A 9,425-nucleotide genomic window follows, 5' to 3' on the forward strand; every position below is an offset into this window, starting at 1 on the left:
AGATCGTTGCCAGTGCCCCTGGACTAGCTTGTGTGGGTGGCACATAAAAGACACCATTTCGAGCGTGGCCATTGCCAGTATCGCCTGACTGGCCTTCGTGCAGGTGACACGTAAAAGCACCTACTACACTCTCTGAGTGGTTGGCGTTAGGAAGGGCATCCAGCTGTAGAAACTCTGCCAAATTTAGATTGGAGCCTGGTGTTGCCATCCGGTTTCACCAGTCCTCAGTCAAATCGTCCAACCCATGCTAGCATGGAAAGCGGACGTTAAACGATGATGATGATGATATATATATATATATATATATATAGATATATAGATAGATATACACATGTCTATATACATACAAATATATATAGTACAGGTGTGGATATGTGATTGAAAAGCTTTCTTTCCAACCATATGGTCTTGGGTTCAAGTCCCACTGTCACACCTTTAGAATGAATTTGATAGACAGAAACTGTAAGAAGTCTAAAAAACATGAAAAGAGGATAAATGTATATAAGTGCCAGAAAGAAAAGAGAGACTCAACCGGTAGAAGGTTTAAGAGAAGGTTTTATTGATAAGTCAACATATATGTCTGTGTGTGTGAGTGCGACATATATACACAATAATAGACAGGCTGTCATGTATGTTAAGTGTGTAGGTACTAACATAGATGTATGTGCGTGCGAGAAATACAGAGCATAGAAAAGAGTCTATAAGGACATTAGAAGAAAGTTCAGACACAAGGATGGTAAATACCAGTTTGTATTCAAGGTACAGTGAGGCTTTGTCTTTGACAGTCAAAATGATTTTGCCACTTTTGGTATTAATTAATTTAATGCTATTGATTTCTTGCACGAGCACAAACTCACATATTGGTCGAAAGGGTTACAGTTAATTAAATATCATTACCACCACTTGTCAACATTATGTTGTCACCCTGGGGAGGTGAAATGCAAACAGATAGAATATGAACTGTGAATGTGGAGAGAAATGTTACTAACTAATATGAGGTACTTAGTCCCATGGTCTATTTTTTTCTGTTTCCCTCTAATTATAATCAGAGGGAATAATTATTAATCATTAAATCTATTTAAGAAAGAATGAGGTCAACTTGAATGAGTGATCTAATTGTTTTGATGACCTAGACTTTACAGCTAATGAGCACAAATTTTGGTACATAAGGACTATAACTGATATTAACCCATTACCTACCAGTGATCTCATATGAGATCATTTAAAAATTATAAATTTCGTAATTATCCGTCAATATTTACACATATCTAACCTTTTTGCTATAACTACTAGGTATATTTCTCTGATATTCAAATGAGGTTTGCTAATTTTTCACCCAATATCTCGCTTACTTCTATTTAAAATGTTATTTTGATCATTCCAGTGAATTTCTAAGGTTGTTTTATGCTAGAAATCAAAGTTTCATAAAAAAATTCCAGTTAATAGAATTATGTAGGTAATGGGTTAAATATCTTGACACAATGTAACTTAGCACTAAACCAAATTTTTGTAGGGGTGGAGGTCTTTATTGTTGATGAAATGATTCAGTGCATTATTTGAACTGATTTTATTGATTTCAGAGAGAAATAAAACTGATGGTGAGTTTATTAAGGCAGAGAAACTTTTATGATAATGGTTTCAAATGGTTTAAATTTTGGTACAAAATGTGCAATTTTAGGGGCAGGAGATAGCCAATTATATCGACTCCCCCTCACCCCAATGCTCAACGGGTTCTTATTTGATTGACCCCAAAAGGGTGACAGACAAAGTTGACCTTGGTGAAATTTTAACCCAGAATGTAATGCATCGGAAGAAATACTGCAAAGAACTCTTTTCTCGATGCTCTAAGAATTCTGCCAGCTTGTCACCTTTTATAACAATGCTGGTCCATCACAGGATTACTCATTTTTGCCAGCTGAGTGGAGTGGAGCAACATGAAATGAAGTATTTTGTTCAAGAACACAATGTGTTACCCAGTCCAGGAATTGAAACCATCATCTTACGATCATGAGTCCAACACTCTAACCCCAAAGCCACATGCCTCCACAACAAAGGCAAGGCTTCAGAGGGTGAGGAATTCAGAACATAGGAAAATAAAAATACATTCAATAAAGATCTGAACAACCTTAAAAAAATTTAAAGGAATTGCAATGACAGGAAAAGCAACAGAGGATACCACACTAAACCAAATTGATGTACTAAATATTATTTTCAAATATAAAGTGTGGAAAAATATATTTTGTACTTTGTTTTAGTAGATTTGTATGTTTAGGACATGTTGGGCTCACTAATTTTTAGTAAAGAGGCACTAAAAATTAGTGATAACATGAAATTAAGTTTTGCTTGCCAGCATACAGAGATATGGTGTAACAGTGTCCTAAGTGAACAGAAGAAAAGTTTGAGCTACTCGTTTTTGGGTTACAAATCCAGGAAAATGTGTATGTAGCATATTAAACATGTAACACTTACTGTTACTGTATATTGTAAAATGTGAGCAGGATAAATGTTCGAGCAGTCCATAAATAGTTATTTAGTTCAAGAGTGCTTCTCCATTAGATGTTGTCCACGTGGTGGAGTTGAGTTCCAACAGCAATATGCTACTATGTTTGACTCCCTTGGAGGCTTGGCTAGAACTGATTAAAATTTTCCCGTGACTTTGTGATAGCTGGTAGTGTGTATCTATGCATGAGGTGTAACGGTTGGCTGTACTAACCAATTCATGTATGGATGGATAATAGTTACACCAAAGGGAAATAGTGCTCCTACATGACCCCCTGCTTAGACCAAAAGGGCTATCAACATAATGGAGCAAATATCAAAAGAAAATGACATATATATATATATACACACACACATATATATGATGAGCTTCTTTCAGTTTCTGTCTACCATATCCACTCACAAGGCTGGCCCAGGGCTATACTAGGAGACACTTGCCCAAGGAGGCACGCCCTCTCCTCTGACCACACAGCAACAACACAAAATAATATTTTAATTTTTTTAATACAATTTCTTATGATATCTAATGATAAAAATATGAGATTTTTTTAAGCATCAGATGGATAGGAGAGTCCATCTGAGAAAAATAGGAATCAATGGGATCCATAGGTTAAAAAACGGTTGAATACTACAGTTCTAGACTGTGGCATAGCTTGAGTGTGCACTACCTTGAGTTGTCTTTCAGTCTCTTAATAGTCCTCATCCCCATCTACTATACAGCCTTATATAGCAGACCCCAAATTGTCACTCCCATAAAAAAATCACACAGGGCAATAGAAATGTTGACAATCAAAATCACTTATTGACAAGTTCAGTCTCTTTCTTGACATATTTATTGAAATTGTTTATTGACAACTCCAAAACCAATAAGTATGGATAAAATAAATTCTGATAAGATACTGCAGTTTATTCAGTCTTCTATAGAAGAAGAAAAAAACAAAAACAAAAAAAAAAAAACAATGGCTTTGTGCTGATTCAAAAGCAATCAATTTATATTTAGATACAAAGTTTTAGTGTTCAAAAGCACTGTTGGCAATCATTAGGAGAAAAACCAATAAAGAGGAATTATTTTCTTTCATATTCGAGTTTGTAATTTGGGAAAGATAATTGTTTCTGGATAACAATGTAAATAGCTCAACATACTTTGCAATGAACTCTTATAGATTGATTGATTAGCAAAAATTAATTCATTTATTTTATCAGAAATATGTAAAGAATTGTTTCTTGCTACGGTCACTGCCTGTGAATGACTTTCAGATGATAGCAAATGATTATGTGAGAGTTATTTATAACTTGCAAGTTCCCTATATCTGTTCTATTTCTTATCCTTTTTTCTTTTTCACTTCAAACAGTATTTCATTGAAATGTTCATCATTTTGTTTATATCTAGATTTTTACATATAGGTGCGAGATTGGCAGAGTTATGCAAGCATTGATAAGAATGCCTTGAGGTATTTGTTTGAGGTTCTTTTTTAGCTCAAATTCTGCTGAGGTCAACTCTGACTCTCAACAGTGAGCAATAAACAAAGTAACAATCAAGTATTGGGGTAGATTCTTCTTTCATTCTTACCACTCTTTCAGAATTATCTGTACTTGATAAGGTGGTGTCTTGTTTAAAAAAAAAAGCCAAAGAAAGACTGGATCATAATAAGATGATTGGGAATAGTTGTTTGAACTCTGGTGATTTGGTATGGCTGACTGAACATTGCAAATGTTTTTGTGATGGTTTTTTTTCTTTTTGGCAACAGTATTTTTGGGCCCAGGAGGCAAGTGGTCACATGCACACACACAAGTGCATGAATAAATACATACATACAGATAGATAGATAGATAGACAGACAGACAGACAGACAGATAAACAGACAGAAAGAGCAAGAGAGAGAGAGGACCATTAAAATGTATTAAATGACCTCAATTGCTACAACCCCCCCCCCCGCTTCACATGAACATACAATACACACGTAAACAAATAGAATAAGGCCTCAGAGACAGATGTTCTTGTAGCAACATGGTTTTTTTAATACACCTTAATGCTTTTCTTTCTCTTTCTCTATCTGTCTGTCTGTCTACCTGCCTACCTCTATCTATCTATCTATCTATCTATCTTATCTATTTATCTCCAATTTTGCTGCTCATAACAACAAAATTTTAATTCAGTGTTAGTTCTGCTCTGTCAAAGATGTATAGAAATCTGTTGTAAGAAAAGTTTTCTTTTTCATGTTTCATTAATATTTCACTAGCCGTCATATACATAAAGTGAAGCATGGAGTTATGATTACAAGTCTGTAGTCAACTAGAATAAAAACAAGATTTTCAGGGTGCCAAAACATGCCACTGACAAATATACCAAATAAATGAGAGATACCAGACAGGCAGGACCAAAACGGTAGTATCAAAAACACCTTGTACTCAAGATGGATGGCAATGGGAATCGATCAAGAACTTTATAACTAAGAAAGAGTAAAGTCATATTGTTTATGGCATATTATACAACTAAACAGAGCAAGTGCTGACCAATGATAAATGATGAACAATGCTAGTGGAACAAGATGTCCATTCATTATGGCAGCAATGAAGGACCGTTGTTACATTGCATTCAACAATGGTTAGACAACACAACAATGGCTGCCTAATTCAGAATACCTGCTAGACAAGAATTATTTTTTGATTGTTGTAGTCTAGTGTCAAGTCAGTTGTGATTAAACAAATCTTCCTGCCTTTTTGTATATCTAACACTTATAATGCTGCTTGTCCAGCAAAATTTCTTTGACAAACACCGAAAGCTTATTAAAGAAGTCACCAATTTGTCATTTACCAGCCTGGTGAGGCAAGGAGAAGGAGATTATATACATCTTACTTTTATGGAACATTTTATCAAAGAAAAAGAAATATCTATTTTATGACAAAATCTTTTGTCATGGAAATGTCCTGGGAGGAAGTTGATTAAACTGATTCAAATGAATTAAAGGCAAAGTTTCTCTTTGTGGGTTTTGCACTCATTATGGGCCCTTGATTAAATACTGCAAAATATTTTGTCTAACCCTTAATTCTACCTTTTAATCCAACAGACATCTTCCCCTCCTCCTCCTCCTCCTCCACCACCACCATATATATATATATGACAGGCATTTTTCAGATTCCATCTACCAAATCCACTCACAAGGCTTTGGCCAGCCTGGGATTATAGCAGAAAACATGTCCAAGATGCCATACAGTGGGACTGAATCTGAAACCAAGGGGCTGGAAACTGAGTTTCTGAACCATGCAGACATGCCTGTACTTGTGTCTGTGAATTTATGTTTAATAATAGTTCCATTCATCAGGGATTTTTCAGTTTTATATTTTTATCTAGGTTACATTCCAGTATTTGGCTTGCCTAAGAAATGCTTAAGTCAAGAGCAAATAGACTATATTACAAACAAATGTATTCAGGCAAGTTATTTAAACACAGCTAGAAAAGCTAAGTAACCTAAACAATCAAGCTGATTGAACCGCTATGCAGCAAATTGATCCGCAAGAAATAGTAGTCGATTCTTCCTCAAATTAAAAAAGAAATGAGAAACATCTGACTATGTAGTGCTAGATATACAAAAAGACAAGGTGGTTTGCTTAATCAAAGATAACTTGGGGGTTAAACAACACTCAAAAACAACTGCTGAGGCACAATTTGGTTGTGTGGTTAAGAAGTTTTCTTCCAAACCATATGGTCTCAGGTTCAATTCCTTTCTGTGGCACCATGAGAAAATGTCTTTTACTATTGCCAACCAAAGACTTGTGAGTGGATTTGGTAGATGGAAACTAGAAAAAGTCCATTGTACATACACACAAACACACACATATATATATATCTGTGCATAATTATGTATATGTATGTATACCTATTTTCAGGCCCAACTACAAAATGTGAGCCTTGGCCAGAAGTGAAAATACTAGGGTCTTGATTGCATATTGATTTTGCAGGCCCGGTAAATGGATATTATTACTTAATAGTAGTGGACAGCTACACAAAATGGCCTGAGGTCATGAGGTGCAAACAAACAACCTCATATACAGTGATAAACTTCTTACACAAGCTGTTTGCAAGATTTGGTGTACCGGATATAATTGTCTCTGATAACGGAACACAGCTTGTATCCTGTGAGTTTAAAAGATTCTGTGAGATGTTCACATTAGAACATAAAACTATAGCACCATATCACCCTAGATCGAATGGAAGGGCCAAAGAGGTCGTGGACACTTTTAAGAGAGCTTTAAAGAAAGCTAATAAGGAAACCATAGACAAGGTCATAATCCAACAATTCTTAAGGATATACAGGGTAACTCTGAGCCCAAATGTGCCAGAAGGAAGTTCATCAGCAGAATTAATGTTTGCCAGAAAGGTGAAGTCAGTATTTAACAAACTGTTACTAATGAAGAAAAAAAATATGTGCTAGTAAAAGACATGTTACTTTGCTTGGAAACAGGTGAGGGTTGGCAACAGGAATTGCATCCAATTATAGAAAATCTACATCAACAAATTCTATCTGAGTCGTGCAAACATAGAAAAGTGGATGTTATATGATGACATTAATGATGATGATGATGATGATGATGATGATGATGATGATGATGATGATGACTAAAAGACAATTATTTAGGTATTCCAGGTTAAACAAGCTATTGTTGTGCTACTAAATTGTTGTAGATCTCAGTGAAACAAAGATCATTCATTGTTGTCATTAGTCCATCCATTGTTGGTCACAGTGACTAAGGACACATAGGAGAAGAAGACAGGGCATGGTGTGCCTGGCTGTGACCAATCAGTCTAATGCACGCTCGGAAGACTCCGCTGCAGGCTGGACACTGGTAGTCTGCTGGGACTGAATGGGAGGAATTGGCCCCAGATTTGCACAGTTCATATTTTCTTTGTGCTTCTGAAATCCTGTTCTGTTCATAGGTGACATTTCTGTTGGTGCAGCTTTGTCAAGTAGGATGGTCTTGTGCTTCCCAGGTGTTAGGTTTGAACTCAAAGCTACCTTATAGCAGCTTTGCTGCTATAACAAAGGAGAAAATAACCATCCTGTGCCGCTGGCATTGTCTGTCATCATTGTTGGTTGATGTTTGCTCTGTTGTGTTGATTTGTTGTTGTTGGCACTCTGTCGTTTACGACATCGAGGGTTCCAGTTAATCCGATCAACGGAACAGCCTGCTCGTGAAATTAACGTGCAAGTGGCTGAGCACTCCACAGACACGTGTACCCTTAACGTAGTTCTCGGGGATATTCAGCGTGACACAGTGTGACAAGGCTGACCCTTTGAATTACAGGCACAACAGAAACAGGAAGTAAGAGTGAGAGAAAGTTGTGGTGAAAGAGTACAGCAGGGTTCGCCACCATCCTCTGCCGGAGCCTTGTGGAGCTTTAGGTGTTTTCGCTCAATAAACACTCACAACGCCCGGTCTGGGAATTGAAACCGTCATCTTATGACTGCGAGTCCGCTGCCCTAACCACTGGGCCATTGCGCTTCCACTGTGTTGATAATATGCCACAAACAATAACACTCTCTTTCTTTGGTAGAAAGATTTTGATCAATTCCAAAATTTTTCCTTATAATTTCTAACGTTGGAAAAATGTTACAAAAAGCATAGAAATATACTCTTTAGCTGTAGTCATTGATTCAGTGCTTGTGCCAAAGAGAGCTGAGTGCATCTAGCTTGATATCCAGTTTCTGAGTTTAGGTTATCATTCTGCTAAAGGGAAATTAGACAATGCCTCTTTCATGATGTTGCTAAGGATTTTATTTTCCCACAATTGCTTATCAAGAGCTCCGAGATTGATAAGATTGCTATTGTTAATGTGTTGCTTAAAATGTTGGAAAGAGAAGTTCAAGGAGGGGATATCAAATTTGTGGCATTCTAGGGAAGAAAGACTGGGTTAGGTTTAGCAGAAGGCCTGTGGGTTGGAGGCAACAGTGGTTATGAGAGGAAGCGAAAGAACTGGGTTAAGAATGCTTGAGTAGAAGTGATATAAGACCAACTATCTCCAAGATGCAGAGACCTTTGTAGTAGGTCATAGAGAAGGCAGAGAGAGGAGACAGTACTTCTTTGGTTGAAGTGTATCTGCGAATGACTTTATAATATTATAATTTTTATACCTTTTTCATGTGTTAATATATGCATACTAAGGCAGCAAGCGGACAGAAACATTAGCATGCCGGGTGAAATGCTTAGCGGTATTTCGTCTGACTTTACATTCTGAGTTCAAATTCCACCGAGGTAGGCTTTGCTTTTCATCTTATTTCCAAGGAATTTTCAAGGAAAAGGAAATGCAATGGTTATTTTCTATACATTTTCCCTATATTCTTTTAGATCATTTCCCTTGTTCTATTAATTGCAAATGTTAGGAGATAGAAAATGAGAAACTTAGAGTAATAGATTATGAAGTTTTTAGCTTCTAATGTGTATGTGTATATATATATACTAGCAGAGATACCCGGCGTTGCCCGTGTTACATGCAATTGAAAAATGAGACTTTTCTGTTATATTTTCTGTAAGGAACTGGAATACATATGATTCGAATTTCATCAAAATTGCACATGAGGGTTCTTTCCCTCTTTACACACCCTAAAAAAATTCTAATCATGAGACATGTATCCCATACTATTGATCTTTATGCGCATATTCCAAAATTTCAGTCTTCTGGAACCTGTGAAAAAGATTTTGCTCCTGCAAAATGGAGCTCATGGAGCTCTAAAATGTGGGAATGAAGGCCCCTATTGAGGGTGGGGGTGTTAATGTCAACCAAAGGAGTTGAATTGTTGGGAATGTTTTTACTTGGGTCTTATAGTATGCCTGTATATATGTGAGAGTATAGTCTCACTTTAATAGTTTCAGTATGAAATTGAAAATATTAAAGTGAAAATATTTGAAATTACAGTAGCGACATGTTA

Source organism: Octopus bimaculoides, chromosome 9 (assembly GCF_001194135.2).
Source record: "Octopus bimaculoides isolate UCB-OBI-ISO-001 chromosome 9, ASM119413v2, whole genome shotgun sequence".
NCBI lineage: Eukaryota > Metazoa > Mollusca > Cephalopoda > Octopoda > Octopodidae > Octopus > Octopus bimaculoides.